Genomic DNA, 13,367 nt, shown 5'->3' with positions numbered 1-13,367 from the left:
CCCCTGACTGTGCACGAGAGGTAGGAGCCTAGTGTAGGGTCTGTTCCCAAAAAAAAAATGCAGTCTTCGAAATATTTGCCTCTCGTACCCGTACCTGATGGTAGCCCGAGCATAAATCAATCTTCGAAAAATATTTGGTACCCTACAACTGGTCAAACAAATTGTGAATCCGAGGGAAGGGATATTTATTCTTTATAGTCACCTTATTTAATTATCTGTAGTCAATACACATCCGTAGTAACCCATCTTTCTTTCTTACAAATAATACCGGCGCTCCCTAGGGCGATCTTCTATGACTAATAAAGCCTTTGTCTAATAAGTCTTTCAGCTGCTCCTTCAATTCCTTTAATTCCACCGACGCCATTCTATACGGAGGGATGGATATAGGTTGAGTATCCGACAGCAAATCTATCATGAACTCTATCTCCTGTTCAGGGGGAAGACTTGGAAGCTCATCCAGGAATACATCTGGAAATTCATTGACTACAGAAATTGATGGGAGAGTAGGTATCTCGGCTTTGGTATCGTGTACATAAAACAGATGATAGATATAGCTTTTTTGAATCATCTTTTTAGCCTTGAGTATGAAATAAACTTACCCCTCGGCGATGTTGTACTCCCTGTCCACTCTACCACTGGTTCCTATGGAAACTGAACTCGAACTACCTTTTTCTAGTAGTCAACCTTAGCATAACAGGAAGCTAACCAATCCATACCCATAATAATATCAAATTCTATCATATCTAATTCCACCAAATCAGCCTTAGTGCAATGATCACATATAGTTACAGAACAATCCTTATATATATGGCTGGCTATAATAAAATCCCCAACTGGTGTAGCTACTTCAAATGGCTCTATAGGTTCGGGAGTTACCCTGATTTTACTAGCAATGAGCGGAGACATATATGATAAAGTAGATTCTGGATCAATCAATGCATATACAGATCAAGAGAAAACCAATAATGTACCTGTGACAATATTTGGTGACGCCTCCTGATCTTGGCGACTAGCTAATGCGTATATGCGGTTTGAAGGACTGCTAGAATTAGAAACCCCGCCACGGTCTCAACCGTGGCCCGCTGGTGCTAACACACCTCATCCCGCATAATGTGCAACTGGAGAAGTAGATGACGAACTAGAAGTTGATTCTGTCGGCTGAACTACGCCACCTGAACCACTCGCCAATGGACAATCTTGCATGATATGGCCTTGATGGCCACAAGAAAAGCAGTCTCTTATAGCTCGGCAACACTCCTCGGGATGTGATCTCCCACAATAAGAACACTGAGGCATATGGGGCCTGGACTGACCAGAACCTCTGCTCGTCTGCGGACCTGATGCTCTAGAACTCTGGCTGGCCCCAAATAGCCCTGCGCTATCAAATCATCTACCGGCAGACTGCATACCCCATCCTAACGGAGAAAGATATCTACCGAACTACTGCTGAAGCTGCCCGCCTCGAAAATCTCTAGAATACCCCACTAATCTTGCCCTCTTAGGTGGCCTCCTATCACTATCCCTACCAGACTAATCTCCCTTATGCCGATCCTCTATACCCTACACATAGGCCTGTAATCGGCCAATGTCCATGCCGACCTGAGATACTATCGCCTTACAACTGTCAACTAAATAATGATCCAACCATACCACGTACCGATGCATCCTATCCTCCATATCAGCTACGATAGTCAGTGTATATCGGACTAGAGAGTCAACTCTAAAATGTACTCTCAAACACTCCTACTCGCTGCTTCAGTTGTAAAAATCTATCAACTCTCGCCCGCCGTAACTCTAGGGGTAAGAAGTGGCTGAGGAAGGCGTCTACAAACTCATCCTATATAGCTAGGGGAGAACCCTCACCCCTGGATATCTCCCAGGACTCGTAGCAATTAATTGCAATATGTCGTAACCTATGTGAAGCTAACTCAACAGACTCGGTCTCAGAAGCCCTGACCAGTCTCAATTAGCACTGCATCTGCTGAATGAAATCCTGGGGGTCCTCCTCAGGCTTAAACACAAAAAACTCTAGGGGATTACATGTCAGGAAATCGCGGACCCTCAAACTATTATGTCTATCATCATCATTACCTCTCAGCCCGTGTCCATGAGCCTGATCCACTACTATCGTCGTCAGCAACTGCACAACCTCCTTCAGCACCCTATCCTCCACCCTAGGCTGAGGAGCTGGAGGCTCAGGCGCTGGATCTAATGCTAATAGGGGAGCTGCTCCAGGCTCCTCCAGTGCTGGTGTAGCAGAACCCTTTGACTGGGGCATAATATCGGACATAATCTGAGCATGAGCCTGGGTAATTCTCAGCATCTGACTAGTCTCTCCTAGCACTATTTTGCCCTTCTGGACCGCAGTCGCCTTCTTCGGGGGCATTACTGAAAAATACAATAATCGATTAGAAAAGAGTCATCTTAATAGCACAACTCTATCGCACGATCTAAGATTCACAGAAAGGTAACACCCTAAATATCTTGTAGCCTACTGTTTATAAATATGGTGCACAATACACCGATAAACAGGACTGTAAGAGACACGATCTATAGATATTCTGAGGATAAACTGCTATGATAACACTTTTGTCATGACCCAGCCCCATGGGCTGCGACTGTCATCCTATTTGGACACCCAGATGATATTACATACTAAATCGTCATATTACAGAAGAATTTCAATTTAGTATTCTTTATTTAATCAAAAAAGAATACAATTATTGTTTTAAGTGGTTGAGCATGCAGAAAATATCCTATCAAACTAAAAGGGGTGACGGAATGTGCATCGCTGGATATGTGCATATATACAAATATATGGGCTATTTTGGCCATTATAACAGAAGGGACCACATTAGGACACAAGTCATAAAAATTGAACATACACGACCCATGACCCATACCTATGTCTATAGGTCTCTACAGAACATAGCGAAAACATATGACGGGATAGGGCCCCACCGTACCCAAATGGTCAAATAAATAGGAGCAGGTACATAGGAAAGCCATATACCAAAATATGAGCTCCGAGTCAAAGGAGTACTCTGTAGTAGCAGAATATGTGTAGCCTACGCTGACGGATCACAAACGTCTATACCTGCGGGTATGAAATGTAGCCCTCAAAGAAAGGGGGTCAGTACGAAATGTGTATTGAATATGTAAAGCACGAAGTACAAAGAATCTAAACTATAACTGAAAGGAAAGGTACAAGGAGAAAATACCAAACCAGGGCATCAAAATCTGTACTAAAAACATATGTACATAATGCAAATAAAAATCAGGCATACGGCTCAGGAACATGGTCACCACCCCGAAGCTGGTACCACAACACATCATACTCTGGAAGGTTTCAAGTCTCCGTACAAACCCTGAACATATCATATCATCACAACATGCCATATAATCAGAATATATCATATGACATATCACATCATGACACCATAAATGGTACCCGGCTTTATAGCGAGGTCTCGGGACCTATAACACATCATACTGTCGAATACATTATAGGGCGCATGATTACAAAGCCATCCCAGGTTCCGACGAATGATATCATAGTAGCATGCACGAGCGGAGTAGTGACAAACTAATGCAGCATACATATAAAGTATTTCTAGAGACTCGAGATAACCATATGACAACAAGTTAGGTAGAACTAATCGAACAGCTAAGGGACACAGGGTTGTCCCATAATAGCATTTCTTAAATCACATTTGCCGCCCCAAAATGGGTTTTAGAACATAAGGGAATGATTAGCATATTATTCTTTAGTAGGGAAAATCATAGGCAAAAGTTATCCCTTTATGTCATACAAGAATAAACTAAATAGGACAAACTAAGCGAGTCCCAGAGCTAGTGGTCCCACCTTCGGCCAAGCCAAGGTGGCGTACATGAATTTCAAACATTTGGTTTTACGAAGTCATCTATCAAGGTTGTAGGATGATCCGATCTTGTAAGTAGAAGTTATGGATGTTTGCACATTTTTTTTCAACATACATGAGTTTTTAATTCATTTTCACTGAATGGAAATGTAGGAAATTTATACTCGGATTTCTATGAACAGAATTTTCCCCGAGGCTCACATTACAACCTACTACACCTAGGACATGCCAAAAAAAGGAAAGGAAGAGCCTTACATAGCTTATCCGCTTCTTATGCTCACTCAAATTCAAATCTCGTTTTCTCCAAAATCTACAAATGGTCACAATTACCAAATATAAGTTATAAGCCTTTAAGAGTTCAATCTTAACCCCTACTTTTTTAAAAAAAAATTGGGTAGCACCTCCCCTATAAATTCAACATCTCCGAGAATTTAACTCGGCCAGAAGATCAACAACAACACCCACAACAATACCGACAACATCAACAATCACTACAGAAGACAATTTACACCAATAGTCCTTCTTCTTCCTTTCTTTTTTTATTACATAAGGCAGCAAATTATACTCCAACTTCAAACCTTCAACTAATATCGACATTTCATATTCATTCACTAATTCAAGACCACTTAGATATAATTTGAAATAAATTCACATTATTTCACACAATATACAAAAAATTCCACCAAAACCATAATCCATCCAAAACTTCCATGAACGCAACGAAACTATCAAGTCGCATTGTCTTCTTCCAAATTAATTAAGAATAACAATAATTCTCATATTAGAATTCTACTTTCATAATTACATAAAAACTATACTAAAGTCACATAATTCAATATAACAACTTATAACCAATTTCAGGGCTGTCTCGAATCATTAAACTTTTAGTTACATCATACAACCACAACGATGCAACTAACAAGCTAAATAAAATCTAATTCCACTTCCCACACCATCATACCACACGGCCATACACACACTTACACACCCACATGTCCACACTCACATATACATCACAATTTTATCATTTTTATTTAATTCCAACACTTACAACACATACACTTCTTCCATAACATAAAAAGATAGAATTCTTACCTTTTTCTTCAACTTTTTACTTGCCACAAATATAGTTTTCTCGCTTAATTAATTATACCACATTGAAGAGGGCCTTGAAATTAACAAGGATTCAATAAGGAAGAGATTTTTAGATCAAAGTTGAAGAACTTGAATTTTTTTTTCTTTTTTTCCCTATAATTTCGGCCAAAGGCCCTTATGCTCTCTCTCTCTCTCTCTCTAGTTTTGACTCCTTGTCTCTTGAAGGTTCTAATAGATGACCTATATAATGGACCCTCTTAATTAGTTGTCATAGAGAATTAATTTTCCATGGGCTTAGGCTAGCCATACTTTGATTTGGGCCTCACTTTCTCTTATTTTTGTTTTGAGCCCAAATACTAAAAGTCTTATTTTTTGAAATTCATGAAACAAATTTCCAAAATTCCCAATTTTACCCTCGGCCTTCCTCTGTATTTCCACAACAATTTTTCCTAAACATCACGCCGGTATTAAATTAAATAAATCATAACCACATTCCTAGCAAGTCAAATTTTCTCTATTTTTTGTTTTTTTAATGTGCAAAAATGCGGGATGTAACATTAGCGTTGGTGTTGGAATGGATAGAATTGGAGTTGCTTGAATTAGATTTGGATGATTGTTGTGTCTTGTATTATTGTTAGGAATTATGTGTTAAAAGTGAAGGGATTATATATGTTAATGTTAGATTTTCGTTGAGGTGGTGTGGGGGCTGTTCTAAGCCAAGAATGGTGGATGAATTTCGATTAATGTTGTAGCTATTATTGTGGTTGATTATATTATGAGAATGGAAGAATTCGATATGTCAAGTTGAAGTTATAATTGAGTTAATGGTTGATTGTAATGTGTGGTTGCTTGTGTTGAATTGAAAGATTAAGTGTAGTTATGATTATGCATTGTATGGTTAATTATTGAGCTGTTATAAATCATTTCGATATGGTGTGATGGATGCACCCTATTAAGAGTAATTTGGTAGCACTGTAGTTGTCATGTAGATAATTAACGAAATTCGAATGTCATGTAAGTTATTCAGGGTATTTTTGAATATTATCTTTGCTTGTCTTGACAAGGCATTTGAATATGTAATTGTTGATGTTTCTTGGTGATTGTATGATTGGTTTGGAAGTGGGGAAAGGTGAGCGATATAGGGGAGGTGTTGTCCAAATTTTTAAAAATAACCTACTAACGATAAAGGACATTTTATGCCTTTCCCTAGCTTAACCATAGGCTTAATGTTTTAATATAGATTGAGAAAATATTGGGCAGCATATACATATTTTGTGCACGTGAACACTAAAGGTATGTAAAGCTAACCTTTCTTTGTTTGGCATGATCGATATGAAACAAATGGACGATGAATGTGTAAGTATATACTAGGATGGCTAATGTTCTTAATTTCCATAACTTATATTGTTATGTCTTAACTCATGTGTATGCTTCAAGCCATCCTAGTTGGTATAACTCATGTTGTGGTATAATTCATATTTTGGTATAATCTATAATTGGTATAATTCATAATGACAATAGAAGAGTACTTGGAATGAATATGGTCTTGGTTTTCAAATGATGGGTCATTTTGCTTATTCCATTAAGTCTCCGATAATGATCAAATTACACATGGTTTATAATGATACCCTATTTATTCATATTGTTATTGTATTGTCCACCGAGTCCTATGATAGGCCAGGTATGTTATCATGTATGAATTTTACTATATTATTCACCGAGTTTCTTACTAGAGGGTCGGGTACGTGATATGATAATATGATGTTATGATGGTATGACGATATGATTATGGAACCGAGTCCCACGATGAGCTGGGTATGGTATATGTGTACACAACTTTATTCACCGAGTCCCATAGAGGGCCGGGTATGGCATATGATCACAATATGTATGACATTATTTATAAAATACAGGTACAGTGATTTCTTGGTTTTTATATTTGCCTCCTGAACCTCTATTTTAGATGTGATCTCCTTTATGGTATTTTATGCTTTATATACTCGGTATATATTTCATACTGACCCCCTCTCTTTGGTGGGCTGCGTTTCATGCCCGCAGGTACAGATAATTATTTTGGAGATCCGCCAACTTAGAATTTCCACCCAGCTATTTTAGAGTGATTCATCATTCCGGAGCATAAACTTTTGGTACCAATATCTTTATGTATATAATTTTTTATTTAGGGGTACGGCGGGGCCCTATCCTATTATATGCTATTGTTAATACTCTTAGAGGTTTGTAGACACATGTGTGAGTTTTATATAGATATTGTCTGGTTGTACTAGTATGACTTATATTTTGGAACGTTTCCATTCGTAGTGGCAGCCTTGTCGGCTCATGTTTATGTATATAGTGGGACATTCGTACATGTAATGACAGCCTTGTCGACTTGTGTACTATGCTATCTTATCCTTTGACAATTGTGACTCCCCAAGAGACAGGTAGTTTTGGTATACATGTATAAGAGTTGATCAATTATAGATAACAGATGTGTATAGGATTATCCAATTTGGGCACCAGTCACGACCTATGGGGTTGAGTCATGATAAAAGTGGTATCAGAGCATTTCATCCTCAGAGTGCCTACAGACCGTGTCTCATAGAGTCTTGTTTATTGATGTGTTGTGCACCACATCTATAAATAGGGGGCTACAGGACATTTAGGATGTTATCCCTTCTTTTTTACTTTAAATCATGCGATAGAGCTGTATTATCAGGATAATTTCTCCCTAACGTATTATTATGTTTACAGCGATGCCTCCAAGGAAAGCAATAGTTGCCTATAAAGGCAAGTCAGTAGCAGGAGATTTTAGCCAGGCCCCGAGAGTTACTAGGGCCCGTTCTTAGTCTATGCCTAAGGTTGTGCTTTTGATCAGGGGGATGCTTCACTGCCAGCTCCAGAGGCTCCAGTACCTAAGCCTTCAGCTCTTCAGCCAGGGGCAGAGGATAGGGCTATGAGAGATGCAGTTATGTTGCTAACCAGAATAGCGGCAAGGTAGGCTCACAGGCATGGATTAGGGGTTAACTATGCGGATAGACATAATAGTTTAAGGGCTCATGACTTTTTAACTTGTAATCCCGCAGAGTTCTACGGGTCAAGGCTCGGGGATGACCTTCAGGAGTTTATCCGATTGGTGCAGTGTACGTTGAGGATAATTAAGGCTTCTGAGACAGAGTCTGTTGAGTTACCTTTCTATCGACTATGTGATGTAGCTGTTAATTGGTATGAGTCCTGGGAGTTGTCTAGGGGTAAGGGTTCTCCTCTAGCGGTGTGGGATGAGTTTGTGGAGGCCTTCTTTGGCCACTTTCTACCTCCAGAGATGAGATGAGCCAGAGTAGACAGATTTTTACATTTGAGGCAGAATGGTAGGAGCACCAGTGATTATAGCCTTTCGTTTGACTCATTAGCATGACATGCGCCCGCTATTATACCTGATATGAATAATATAGTGCATCAGTATGTGATGGGGATGGATCGTTATTTGATTGATAATTGTATGGCAATGGCTTCTCAGCTAGGTATGGATATTTCTTGGGTACAGGCAAATACATAGGGGGTAGAGGATCAGCATAAAAGGGTGTTAGCCCGATAGAGATCATGACAGAGGCTAGTGTAAAAGAGCTAGATTGGCTAGTTATTCTAGGGAATTTAAAGGTGGGAAACCTCAGTAGTATAGTAGATATCCTTCTCAGCCAGCCCAGAGTACACCCCCATATTTCATAGGTAGGAGATTTGATAGCACAGGGTATTCAGGAGCCGGTCAGAGCTCCAGGGTTTCAGGTTCACAGATGAATAGGGGTTCGTGCTAGTCGACGTCACCTTTTCCATGGTGTCCTCATTATGGTAGGCCACATTTTAGGGAATGCTATTTTGCTACAGGTGCCTGCTTTACTTGCGGCTGTCAAGACTATATTATGAGGGAGTGTCCATTTAGGAGTAATCTAAGTGGTGCAGCTCAACCTACTAGGTTAGTTGTTGTCTCATCTTCTTCTGTAACTATGCACCCTGTGGGGTAGGGTATTCATACATCAGTAGGTCGTGGTAGAGGCCGTGGTGGATCTTCCAGTTCTAGCGGTCCTTCGAACCGCATATATGCCTTGGCTAGTAGATAGGACTAGGAGGCATCGCCAAACGTGATTACAGGTATATTATCAATTTTCTCACAGGATGTATATATATTGATAGATCCAGGCTCCACCTTATCATATATATCTCCCTTTGTTACTAGTAGAATCAGAATAAAATCTGAATTAATAGAACTATTTGAGGTAGCTACACCGGTAGGAGATTCTGTCATAGCCAAGTAAGTATATAGAGATTATCAAGTGATTATATATAGTCGACACACCAAGGCAGATTTGGTAGAGTTAGCTATGAATAAATTTAATGTTATTATGGGCATGGATTGGTTAGCTTCTTGTTAAGCTAATGTTGATTGTAGAGAAAAAGTAGTTCGATTTCAATTCCTAGGAGAATCAATCATAGAATGGATGGGCAATGAAGCATAGATGAGGGGTAAGTTTATTTCATACCTCAAGGCAAGGAAGATGGTTAGAAAGGGTTATATTTATCATCTGGTTCGTGTCCATAACTTGGAAGCAGAGGTACCAACTCTTCAGTCAATTCCGTTAGTTAATGAATTTCCAAATGTATTCCCAGATGAACTTCCAGGTCTTCCTCCTGAGCAGGAGATAGAGTTCACTATAGATGTATTGCTAGATACACAGCCTATATCTATTCCTCCCTACAGAATGGCACCCACAGAACTGAAGGAGTTGAAGGAGCAACTGCGAGACTTATTAGAAAAAGGCTTCACTAGGACCAGTATATCACCTTGGGGAGCACCGGTATTATTCGTGAGGAAGAAAGATGGGTCACTACGAATGTGTATTAATTATAAGCAGCTAAAAAAGTTGACAATAGAGAATAGATATCCCCTCCCCAGGATTGATGATTTATTTGACCAGTTGTAGGGTGCTAAGTATTTTTCAAAAATAGACTTATGGTCAGGCTATCACCAGGTATGGGTAAAGGAGGCAGATATTCCAATAACTGCGTTTAGGACCCGATATGAGCATTATGAGTTTCGGGTGATGTCTTTTGGGTTGAACAATGCCCCAGCATTGTTTATGGATCTTATGAACCGAGTGTTCAATCCATTCTTATACCTATTCATGATTGTATTTATTGATAATATTCTGGTCTACTCACTATCGGAAGGGGAGCACGCAGATTATTTAAGGATAGTACTTGGAGTGCTCCAGCACTAGAATTTGTATGCAAAGTTCTCTAAATGTGAATTCTAGTTGACTTCAGTAGCATTCTTGGGGCATATTATTGGAGTTGATGGTATTCGCGTAGATGCACAGAAAATTGATATCGTAAAGACTTGGCCTAGACCTACGACACCTACTGAGGTATGTAGTTTTCTTGGGCTAGAAGGATATTACAGGAGATTCGTTGAGAATTTTACTTCAATTTCATTGCCTTTAACAACGCTAACTCAGAAGGCCGCTAAGTTCTAATGGACCGATGTTTGTGAATGAAGCTTTTAGTTGCTGAAAGACAAGTTGACTAGAGTCCTAGTTTTAACTCATCCTGAAGGACCAGATGGCTATGTTATTTATTGTGATGCTTCTGGTGTTGGGCTAGGTTGTGTATTGGTACAACATGGTAGAGTCATATCTTATGCCTCCCGGCAGCTAAGGAAGCACAAAAGAAATTATCCAACTCATGATCTGGAATTAGCAGCAGTAATTCATGCTTTGAAACTATGGAGGCATTATTTATATGGTGTACATGTTGATATCTATATGGTTCATAAAAGTCTCTAATACATCTTTAAGAAGAAGGACCTGAATTTGCGGCAGAGAAAGTGGCTAGAGTTGTTGAAAGATTATGATTTTAATATTTTATACCACCCAGGGAAAGAAAATGCTGTAGCAAATGCACTTAGCCGTAAATACATGGGTAGCCTGGCAGATGTACAACAAGAATGAGAAAAGATAGTCCAGGAGATTTGCCAGTTAGCTAACCTTGGAGTCTATTTAGGTGATTATAGTGATGGTGGAGCTTCTATTCAAGGAGTTGCTAAATCCTCTATCATGGAAGAAGTGAAGCAGCGCCAGTATGAAGACCCTATTCTGGCACAATATCGGGATGCAACCCTTCAAAAGGAAAACACCCCATTCAAGATCACACTTGATGGAGTGCTAAGATATAGGGCAGATTATGTGTACCTAAGATTGTAGGGCTACAGCAACAAGTTTTGGGAGAGGCACACTATGCCCGGTATTCTGTTCATCCAAGGTCGACAAAGATCTATCATGACCTTAGATATTTATACTGGTCGAATGGCATAAAGAACGACATAGCAGAGTTTGTAGCCTAGTGCCCAAATTGCCAACAGGTTAAGAGTGAGCATTAGAAGCCTGGAGGACTATTATAAAGATGGAAATCCCAACTTGGAAGTGGGAAACAATTAATATGGATTTTATTACAGACTTACCTCGCACTCCATAAAAGTATGATTTTATATGGGTGATTGTAGATAGGCTGACAAAATCAACCCACTTTCTTCCAATTAGAACTACATATTCAGCGGAGGACTATGCGAGGTTATATATCAAAGAGATAGTAAGATTTCATGGTATTCCCACATCTATTATCTCAAACAGAGGGGCTCAATTTACAGCTAGCTTTTGGAGATCATTTCAGAAAGGATTTTTTGCACCCCGTACTTTTATACCTTGGAGCGCGTTCTTAAGTCTCTTGAAAGAATCTTAAGTTTCATGGAAGGATCGTAAGCCTCTTAAGTTTCTTAAACCTTCTAAAAGCTTCTTAAGACTTCTTAAGAACTCTTAAGCTTCTTAACGGTTTCCATGTGAGCCGGATAATCTATAATGCTGTCAAAGAACTCTAAGGAAAGGAGAATGCGATACCCATAGTAGAGAAGATTGGAAATAGAGTTATAAGAATCCGGAAGAAGTTGGAGACCGCATGACGAGTAATAGGAAATGACTTATTTACGTAAGCTACCAACTTGGAAATCTTACATACTTAAGCTACTGGAGTACATACAAAGCTTACGTATCAAGGATTATATAGGTTCGTAAAGTAAGATGATATTATGAACCCACGAGGGGGAAAAAAGAATATCATGTGGCAGCATGAGAGAGTGCCATGTGGCAGCATGAGAGAGTGACATATGGCAGCAGCTGTTGAAAGGGTGGTAGACCCCCATATTCCATGTGCAAGCCTGTGATTGGAGGAAAGGGGTGTGTTTGCCCAATGAAGGTTTGACACGTGTTACCACTTATGGCTTGACATGTGTCACCACTTAGGGGTTGACACATGTTACCTCCTAAGGTGGCCTATATATGTATATATATATATGTTGGATGACTCATTCTTATCAAAAATTCATCCTTATCTCCAACAAATTCAAGAAAATTCTAGAGAAACAAAGAAGAGAAGAAACCCTAGAGCTAGAGAGAAACTAGTGGCGGCCAAGGGGAGCAAAAGGTGAGTTCTTTGATTTTGCTCCATGAATTAATTATCTAGATTATAACACAATATTATGAAGGTATTATTAATGAAAATATATGACTTTTAGAAGCCCAAAACGTTATCAAACAGCCACGAAGTTTTAGGCGCGCTAAAGGAACTTTCGAGGCAAATTTCGATGAGTTTGACGAGTTTTGGGAAAGGTAAGGGATTTCCTTTCAAATTGGAGTTTATAATATTGTTATAAGGTATATTACATGTCTTAAATAAGGTTGGAAGTGGAAAAATTGCATAAGGATGCTTGACGTTAGAAACATACTAAATTGAAGTAGTTGTAGCTAAATCGAAGTAGAGTAGTGGGTTGTCGTTTTGATGCTGCGGGTGCAGATGGTTGGGTTGAGTGTTGCAGGGATTTAAAGTGTTTTAAAAAGGGTGTGTTTTCTTCTGGTTGCATCCATATGACCCTCCGTTTGGTATGGTTAAATATTTTGCGAAATAAAGATTAAAAAATCTATTTTTGTATTGTAGTTTGGAGCTAGTATTGTGCGAGGTTGAAGTGATTTACTTGTAAATATGCTGCTGGTTTTTGTTGGTGGTATGGTTTTTGATATTGTGTCTGAGTTGAAATCTCGGGGATGTTGAAGTTATAAAGGAGATGCTACCCGATTTTCAGTAGATTTGGAACTAGTAACAAACTAGTCGAGGGTAATGGATAAGGAAATAACTCCTATGAGTACTTGGGTGTAGATTTGGAAATTAGAAAGTGAAAGGTCATTAACCTTAGTATTAATTTCATGTTAAATAGGTTCAAGAGACGATGAGGCAAACGTGTAACAGTAATCTGTAAGAGGTATGTGGAGCTTACCCTTTCTTTTCTTTTGATAT

This window comes from Solanum dulcamara, chromosome 4, assembly GCF_947179165.1.
Source record: "Solanum dulcamara chromosome 4, daSolDulc1.2, whole genome shotgun sequence".
In the NCBI taxonomy this organism is placed as follows: Eukaryota; Viridiplantae; Streptophyta; class Magnoliopsida; order Solanales; family Solanaceae; genus Solanum; species Solanum dulcamara.
This window is presented reverse-complemented; position numbering follows the sequence as displayed.